This window comes from Cicer arietinum, chromosome 1 (assembly GCF_000331145.2).
Source record: "Cicer arietinum cultivar CDC Frontier isolate Library 1 chromosome 1, Cicar.CDCFrontier_v2.0, whole genome shotgun sequence".
Lineage (NCBI taxonomy): Eukaryota > Viridiplantae > Streptophyta > Magnoliopsida > Fabales > Fabaceae > Cicer > Cicer arietinum.
The window spans coordinates 42,745,373-42,755,745 of NC_021160.2; positions in this window are offsets into that span (position 1 = coordinate 42,745,373).

The window sequence follows — 10,373 nt, forward strand, 5'->3', positions numbered from 1 at the left end:
TGAATTAGGTGTTAGTAAATTTTCTTGTTTTTAGTGATATGGTAGTTGAATTTTCTGAGTTGATATAATGTATACTAATAGTAATGTGCAGTAAATAAATGAACTCAAAGATTTATCCTGGTTCCCCTTAAAACCAAGGGTACGTCCAGTCCTCTTGCACACCACAAGAGATTGATCCACTAATTGTCAGAAAATGTACAACTCCCACCCTGGGATTCTTGCTACAAACTTCTAACAACACTCCTAAGATAGCACACCACTATCTTAGATTAAGTTACTTTTTAAGAAAGTATTACTTTCTTTTTACAAGTGATACAATATGATTTGAATAAGAATAAGGGAAGTATATTAATTAACAATCCAATAACAATTCAAGTACTTGAGAAACTTTCTGAATGATATGAAAATGAAATGCAAGTACTTTGTAAAAATTAGAATTTTGTTCAAAATTGTTCAGGGTATTGATTCAAGGATTGTGTGTTGTTTGATATGAAGTTATGGGGTATTTATACTCCATAAACATCTCTTCAGATTCATGGCCATTGATCCAAGAGGTTTAATGAAAGAATATAATGATTTGGAGCCATTCCAGATCTGAAAAATTGTATTGCTTCCAGTTGTAACGTTCAAAAATATTCAAATTTTATACCTTGTATTCGAATACACATGTGTGTAGTCGAATACAGATTAGTGAAAATTTGTCATTGACTTACTATGTATTCGATTATAGATTATTGTAGTCGAATACAGATATAGGGATTTTGACCACTGACTTGCAGTGTAGTCGACTACACATAGTCGTAGTCGAATACAACTTTGAGATTTTTGCTTCTGACTTGCTTTGTATTCGAATACAGGATGCTGTATTCGAATACACTTATGCATTTTGTTAAAAACATGATTTTTAAGACTTTGTTAATGTTGTTTTGACTTTTTGAAAATACTTTAAATGCATATGTAAATATGACTTGTTCTCATGTAATTGAAATATTGGTTTGTATCATATACCTTTACATTTTAACATTTAACGTTTGGATTTGAAGCTTATTAAAGATGATATTTGATCTTCTTTTTGATCTTGTTGCATTGACCACAATTGTTGATCTTTGTCCATCAAAAACATGTAGTTTTACAATTACATTGGCATATAGATTAAGTAATAAGGTCTGTTTGGTATGCATTTATATTGACATATAGATTAAGTAATAAGGTTTGTTTGGGTATGCATTGATTAAAGTGTGACTAGTGTTTTATACATTGTATCTCTTGGTTTTGGGTGAATTAACGTTATTAAAAGTGTGATATTGTATCTTTTGGGTGAATTAACGTTGTTAAATATGTGATATAGTACTTCTATATTTTATTGTTATTGTACCTCTCGGTAGTTGGATTGGTGGATTAATGTTATTAATTACGTAAACATTGTACTATTATCTTTTAATTGTCATTGTATCTTTGGTGTGTTGTGATTTTAACTGTTAAATGAAGTAAATGATTTATTTATATTTTGCTATAACAACTATATATGCATGCATATTTGCTCCGTGTTTGTTATTTGGAGATGACCCTTACATTTGACAGAACGTCACATATAGTATTATTTGAGCGAATAATATCACAATCAACCTAATAGGAGAAAATGCGAGAAAGTACAATAACATGCAGTTGGAGGCTCCGAGATACTTCTGTATCGGTATTAGACTTGTTTGGTGAGTTTCCACAAGTCCAAAGTTTGTGACCAACTAGGATTTATGTTTGGGTGGTAAAACATCGAGAGTTTTGACTTTAGGAGTTTCTTTTGTTTAATGTATTAGATTTACTTTTAGTAATTGCAAATACTCTGATTTATTATTTTTTGAAATAAAATTAAAATAGTTATTAAATGATTTTAAAGTAAATGAGTATTTAAGACAATCATAAATAAATAAAAATGAATTTGTAATTTTACGTTTATAATTTCGGTAGTTAATGTCCCAAAAAAAAGCGGGATGTTACAATCTAGGCCCTTAGACCAATATTATCAATATAAAAGTAATTAAAAACAAAAGTTTTAACTAATAAACTTAAACTCCTAACAAAATAAATAGGAAACAGTTAAGAGCTTTACTAACCAACTTTGACTAACTTCATATATAACTAATATCTCCCAAGTTGGTCAACATGTTCTATTTAAGCCCAAGTTGGTCATCATCTTTTTCATCATAGAATAGAGGTGATTTAAGACTATTTTTTGGTCGGAAATTACTTGTCTACATTGTTTTTCATCATAGAATAGAGGTGATTTAAGTGATTTTGACATAAATAATTTTTCTTTGTATTTTTTTATCATCTCGCAAACTTAGGGCGACATTGTTTAGTTTTTTCATCTCATTGTATTGTTTATTTTGTTCAGATTTATAGAATTAATTTGATTCAGTACATACACGATTCATTAAATTACTTCAATATTGCAAATCCGAAGGCATGAGTATTCTAATCATTTAATTTTGTTAAATTTATAGACATTGTTCCGTTTTATGTTATTAACTTGAGTGAGAGGAACTTGCTTGCAAATTTATCATTTTTAATTTAAAAAAAGTTTGTGTTTATGCTGTGTTCGATCGTTATGCTCTTTGAATTTGAATGAAAATTATTTTTTTAAGTTAAAAAGAAGAAGACATATTTGTATAAAAAAAAGTCTGACCAAACCGTTTATTTGGTAGTAGTTAACTCATAGTTTACCATTATATAATCGTGTAAATTGTCATCTTTGGCCTTGTTTGGGGTAATATTTAGTTTTTTTATTTTGAAATTTTCTAAAATGAAATTCAAATTTAGTTTTGAGTTTTCAATTTTTAATTTTAAATTTAAATTTTTAGTTGAGTTTGAGTTTTTATTTTATTTGAATTGAATCACTTTTTACTATATATCGTTATTAATTCATCAATATAAAATAATATTGATACATAAAATTAATTCATAATAAAAAATAAAATAAATGAATTTTAAATTAATTCAAATATTATAAAATTATAATTTATTTAATTATAATAATTTTAATAATAGTAGTTGTAGAAGATGATTATCATAGAGTGATCGATGGTTGAATGTGACTACATCTGTCAAAAGAGACCGTTGAACAGTCAAAAGAAACAATTGATAGTGGATCTGATGGTCAACCGACGGTGATTATAGTACTGGATGATGGTGAGTGGTTGGTCTGTGGTGTCATGATTGGATGTAGGTGGTCGATAATGGTGGTGGCGGGTGTTAGATTTTGGTGGAAAGTGATGTTGTCGATTGCTGGAGGCAATCGGTGATAGTCAGAGATGGATGAGTGATTGGTAATGGGAGACTGCGGTTGGTCGGTAAGATGGTCGGAGAAAATGATTGGTGGTGGTGGTTTATAATTGTTGGAGTAGAGTTTAAATCTCTATCTACGAACAGTGATATGTTAATTTTTTAAAAATAAAAATAAAAATTATAAAATTTATTTTTTATTTCTTGAATTATAAAAAAAAATTGAAATTAAAAAAAAATTAACAACAGTCTTATTTTTCCCAACGCATTTTGATTTTAAAATTAACTTTTAAATAAAATATAAAACTCACGAACACCCAAACCATGCATTTGTTTTACACAAATGGTACAATGGTGCTGAAAAACAGAGGATGGTCGTGGTCAGTTTGCCAAAATTGCTTCAGCATTGTTTTTGCGTTTATTTTCTCACTTCAATTTCAAAGCCATTAAACACTGCATTTTTTTTAACAAGAAATATAGATCAAACTCATTATTCTTCTGAGTAAGAAAAAACTCATTACTTTTTTATTCTAACAAACACAATAATAATATAATAATTACATTCTTAAAGGCCAAAGCAAGCTCACATGAAAACAATTTCAAGACCCGGATTTTACGTTCAGCGATGTCATTCTTGTTTAATTGCACATGTACAAAACAATCAATAAAAAATAAGAGTACTAACCTCAATTTTCTTTTTAATTTATTAAAATCTATATATATTTTACTATATTACGTTCAGCTATGTGAATATTTATCAATAAAAAATAATATATTAAAACTTCATCATATGAACCATCCAAGTTTAGTAATTTTATAATCAAAGCTTTTTGTTTGTAGAAAGCATATACGTCAGATTTGAGACTTTGCATTCACCATAAAATTAACAAACAAGTCACATTATACCATAAGTCAAGCCAATAACTAATTTTAAAAAGTTCCTAAGTATTTTTTGAGTACTTGTTAGTGAATTAAAAGTAAAAAATTTTATAGATAAAATTAAAATTTTAACTTTAAAATATTTGAATTCCTTAATTGACCAACTTTGAAAATTATTTCCCCAAATATTCAACTTCTATTTTTTTAGTACGAAATCGTTTATTAGAGAAGCGATCAGCTGAAGTCCAAATTTTTAAAACTCAATAGAAGGTCGTTTCTTGGGAAAACAACGTCGAACTGAATACATTTTTTTATTTATTATATTTTAATATTTATTTATTATTAGAGTTATTAATTTAATTATTTAAAAAATAAAAATACTCATAATAAATTAAAATAAAATACATTAATAACTTATAAATAAATTTTATATTTTCCTTTTTATTATTATAATAAATAATTATTATATTTAAAATAATTAAATGATATTATAAATTTTAAAAAATAAATTAAATGATAATAAAAGTTAAATAATAATAATTGCAATTAAATAAAAAGGAATATCTATTAATAATATGAAAATGATACGAAATACATTAAATTAACGATAAAAATACATCATATTTGAATATATTACTTCCTCAACCATTATTATATGAATTTAATATATTAATAAATAATTATAATAAATAATACATTAATAAATAATAATAATAATAATAATAATAATAATAATAATAATAATAATAATAATAATAATAATTTGCTACTTACCAAATTGTACAATTTGTGATTAATCAATTTGCTAAAATTAATTTGATCCTTACTAAATTTGTTACTTATCAAATTGGACAATTTACGATTAATCAATTTGTTATCAAATTGTACAATTGATTAAATTTTTCATTAATTTACTCATTTAATGATAAAATTAATGATTAATCACAAATTGCTAAAATTAATTTTCTCATTAAATATGATTTGGTAAATTGATTAATTTTTTTATTAATTTACAAATTGACTTAATATCAAAAAAATTGATTCGTGTGATTGATAAATTGAATCTGCATTACCTTGTTGTTGTGTCACATTTATTTAACCGCATTAATTTTGATATATATATATATTTTGCCACATTACCAATCACATGAATCAATTTTTTTAGTATATTAAGATAAAATCGAGTAATATATTGTATACTAATGTATTGCTAACTTATCTCAAAAGTTAAATCAAATTAAATATATTCATTTTCCACATATATTTTAAAAATATCTATATATAAAATGATTAGATTAAGTTCATTTTTTACTTTCATTACTTTTTCCAATCACAGGAATAATTTTTTTTGATATTAAATCAATTTGTAAATTAATAAAAAAATTAATCAATTTACTAAATCACATTTAATGAGAAAATTAATTTTAGCAATTTGTGATATATCATTGATTTAACCATCAAATGAGAAAATTAATCTATTGTACAATTTAGTAAATAATAAATTGATTAATCGCAAATTGTTCCAATTTGGTAAGCAGTAAATTAATTTTAGCAAATTGATTTATCACATACAATTTAGTAAGTAGCAAATTTAGCAAGTACCTTTAAAAGTTGAGCAATTAAATTTTTTTAAAAAAAAAATGATATTTATATACAAAAGTCTTTTATTGTGTTATCATTGGAAATCGAAGATTAATTATTTACTTTCAATTAAAGTCTACTATCTACGTTTCTTTAACTATGTCAAACTTAAAGTTGTTAAAAAAGATGAAATACATGAACTGATTTTAATTGATAAGTCATCTATAATTTTTCAAAGAGTTAAATAAATTTTTAACTCAATAAAATTTTAAAATTTAGTTTATAAGTCTATAAAAAATATCACATTTTTTAATTATACAAAATTATTTTACAAAGTGTTTTACTCTTTGTTGAAACAAGATATCTTTTAATTTTTAAATACTTTTTTTTTAAATGTTTAAAATATTATTAAAAATTCATTAACACAAATTTAAAAAATTTAATTCTGAATAAATTAAACATGAATATTTTAAATATCATATATTCAAGATTAAAGTCATTAAAATATAGACTTATAAATTGAATTTTGAACTCATTTATTATAAAAAAAAACTTTTTATAGTGTTATAAATATATATACTAAAAAAATTATTCAAAAATATACATTGTGGTTCCAACAAAAACTAAATTACTTGTATAATACTTTTATAAAAAATTCATTTATTTTATAGAAACAAAAATAAAATTTTAAAATTTTATGAAAATTAAAAATGTATTTAACTATTTTTGAAAAGCATTATACAGTTACCTAACATCCATCCCGGGGTGTTGTATATATATAAATGAATTGGACAACCAAAAGAAAAAGACATAGCAACCATTCAGAGGATAATGGCAAGAACCTTGAGGTGTCTTATTTCTACAATCTTCCTTACTCTTCTCATTAAAGGTACTTTCCAAATACTATTTTTTTAATCATCCTCCAAATATTATTTAAAGTGAATAACATATTGCTTTTTAATTTTTCTCTTGGATTTCCTTGTATTACAACAAATTAAGCTTCTCTAGTATACATATATAGCTAAAAATTAATTAATTCTTTGTTTAATTTGTGATTTAAAATTTTGATCCATGAACATGAAATAAATTTGAAGGATTCAATGGATGTTCCTTGAATGACTTTACAATTGGGACAACAAGAAGTGGAAAAGAAATAGGGAACATGCCAGAGTGGAACGTGGTTGTGATAAACAATTGTAATTGCACACAAAGCCATATAACGTTGTCTTGTGTTGGGTTCAAAACACTTGAACCGGTTGACCCTTCAATTCTTTCGGTCACAGATAATAATAGTTGCCTCCTTATTAAGGGCAATCCCTTGCCTGGTCATGGTACTGTTAAATTCTCCTATGTTTGGTATCCTCCATTTATTATGAGGCCTACAAGCTCTTCTACAGGACCTTGTTAGTAATGTACTATATATATTTACATTATTATTGAATAATAAATAATACAAGTGATCCAAATGGAAGGAATCTTGAATTTTCATTTTCGGTTTGTAAAATTTTATATTTTGTCATTTGAAGCTAATTTCTAATAACTAGTTAATTGTGAGGACAATTTTGATGCACTATCAATATAAAGTTTTTGCCAATAAAAAATTATTCCAATTTTATTTAATAATCGAACAGTTATATTTGACTGAATTAAATTAAGAATTATCTATGATTAACATACAAAAAAGATTAATGGACCTATATGTGGTTTATATTCTAATGAAAGATTATATCAATAATAATTTTGTGGACAATCGCATATAAAGGTCATAATTGCGTGTTTTTATTGATTAAGAGTTTTATTCTCTATGAAAATGAGGTGAGAATAGGTCAGACCAGACTTTTAAAGACCTGAGTCTGACATACGATTAATTTTTTAAGCCTAAGTCTGACCTATGATCTATTATAGGCTTTTTTTTCCGGTCTGACCTGACCTTTTTAAAAGTCTGGCCCGGAAGCCTATTTAAAAGTCTTATTCATATTAAAACATTTAAATGCTCTACTCATACCACATGATGCTCTCCACATATGCGATGCTCTCCACATACCAATATAAATGTACATATCTATATATATTATACAAAAATTATTTTTCTAAGAAAATAATTATAAAAAAATTGAAACAAACATCATTTAAACCCTAAAACATAATTTTTTGTTTCAAATAATAGAAATTTTTTTTTTCTGAAACAAATGCACCAATTATTACCTCTCAAACAAATATAGAACGACTTGATTGACTAATTGAATGACTACCGAATAGAACGACTACCAAATATAGAAAGACTACCGAATATGGAATGACTATGACTACTGAGTGGTTGTCTAATTGATATAATTTAAAATAGAAAATAATATTATTAATATAATAATAAAAAATAATAAAATATATATAGATCGACCTGTCAGGCCTAATAGGTTTTTTTATAAGTCACCTATTTAAATAAATAGGTTTTAAAAATAGTCTGAGCCTAACATTTTTATTAAATAGGCCAGATCAAGCCATAAATAGGTAGACCATAGCCTCGGACGGACGGCCTAACCTATTCCCATCTCTAACTGTGATAAACAATTTATCGGCTCAAATATAATAAATAAACAAAAATATAAAATAAATATTGAAACTAGTAAATTTATTTATTGTTATTATAATTTTTTAAATGTTTTTTCAAATATATCATCACGGAAAATTATGAAACAATAAATACGCTCATTAATACTCAAAAGACAAAAAAAAATATATATAAATGAGAGTAAAAAAAAATCAAACAATAAATATATCTTTAAAAGATTTAACTTTTTTATATACGAGACCATAAAAATCTTCAAATATTTATCTTTCTTTTCAAATAATTTTTCTTTGTTTAGATATTTTATTTGTGATACTTTTTTCTTGATAAAATCTGAACTGTTATAGAAACTACTTACCAAATAGCTTTCTAACTAGAAAAAATAACAATTAGTAAGTAACTTCAACTTAGTTTTAAAGCACCTATACTATTAACTTTAGTTTAAAGAGAGAAAATCTATTTTAATTTCTCACTAAAAATAAGTTTCAATTTGGTGAATGAGAAAAATAAAAGCCACTTTTAGTATCTAGTTTAATAAATTGGGACAATATTTTTTATGATGATATTGTTTCAAAAGAGACAAGTAAGATCCATTTACTTTGTTAAAATGTATCTTATTTTCATTTTTTAAAATTTGCATCAATTTTAATTGTTATTAAAAGGGTGAAATATTTTTAAAGTGAAATAATTACATGTGATTTTAGAAATAATAAAAATATAAAGAAATTGTTTTCGTTCTTTTTAAATATGTATTTTCAAGTAATATTTCATTTTCTCTTTACGATAATAAATCACTTCAAGACTCTTTGATCAAAGTAAAATGAATATTTATATTTAAAAATAAAAATATAAAATATTTTTTTAAAATACATAAAATTTCTGACAACGATTAAAAAGGACAAATGAGTCCCTACATCCAAAAAAATTGCAAAAATTTATTTTGAATGCAAAAGAAAAAAAATAAAATAAATGGACGATTGATTGACAGAGAAATTATTTATGAATTTTTTCAATACATAGTGAACAATTCTTTGATGTTTCTGTACTTTGTAATTATGAATATGTGTTTTACATTTGGATTTTATTTTAAAAATTCGTTTTAAAAGAAATTTCTGATATCGTAGTCGAATACACATTCTATGTATTCAAATACATGTTTCCAGAAAATCCTGTATTTGAATACAACAAGTGTGTAGTCTAATATATATTCACGATTTTCCCTATATATGCTTAGTATTTTGTTTGTTGTTTTTTTTTTTTCCTTCTTTTTGATCATGTCAAAAGGGGGGGAAAATTGGTATGTTGTTGTTAAAAACTTTTGCAGGTCTTCAAAATGTTTAAAACATGATGGCATGAACTCAAGCTCAAAGGGGGAGTAAACATGTATTACGGGGGAGAAAGATTAAAACGATCAAACACTTTGAAGTCTCAACAACAACAAGGTTTTGTCATTATCAAAAAGGGGGAGAATGTAAAATACATGTTTTTGATAAAGACAAAGACCAAGGAAAGTGATCAAGTTGCAAGCTTAAAAAGAAGTCAAACATCAAAGACAACTATGGTCAAATATGTTAGAAGTTTTATAATGTAAAGACAAAGACCAAGGAAAGTGATCAAGTTGCAAGCTCAAAAAGAAGTCAAACATCAAAGACAACTATGGTCAAATATGTTAGAAGTTTTATAATGTAAAGACAAAGACCAAGGAAAGTGATCAAGTTGCAAGCTCAAAAAGAAGTCAAACATCAAAGACAACTATGGTCAAATATGCTAGAAGTTTTATAATGTAAAGACAAAGACCAAGGAAAGTGATCAAGTTGCAAGCTCAAAAAGAAGTCAAACATCAAAGACAACTATGGTCAAATATGCTAGAAGTTTTATAATGTATAGGTACATGATGCAATCTAATATTCGTATATTTTAAATGCACATGATAAGCTTTCATTTTAGCATATGCATCAAAAGGATTTTCAAAAAGTAAAAATATATAAATAATGTTTGAAAATAATATTTTTGGCAAAATACAATGTTGTATTCGAATACAACATGTTGTAGTCGAATACAGACAAGT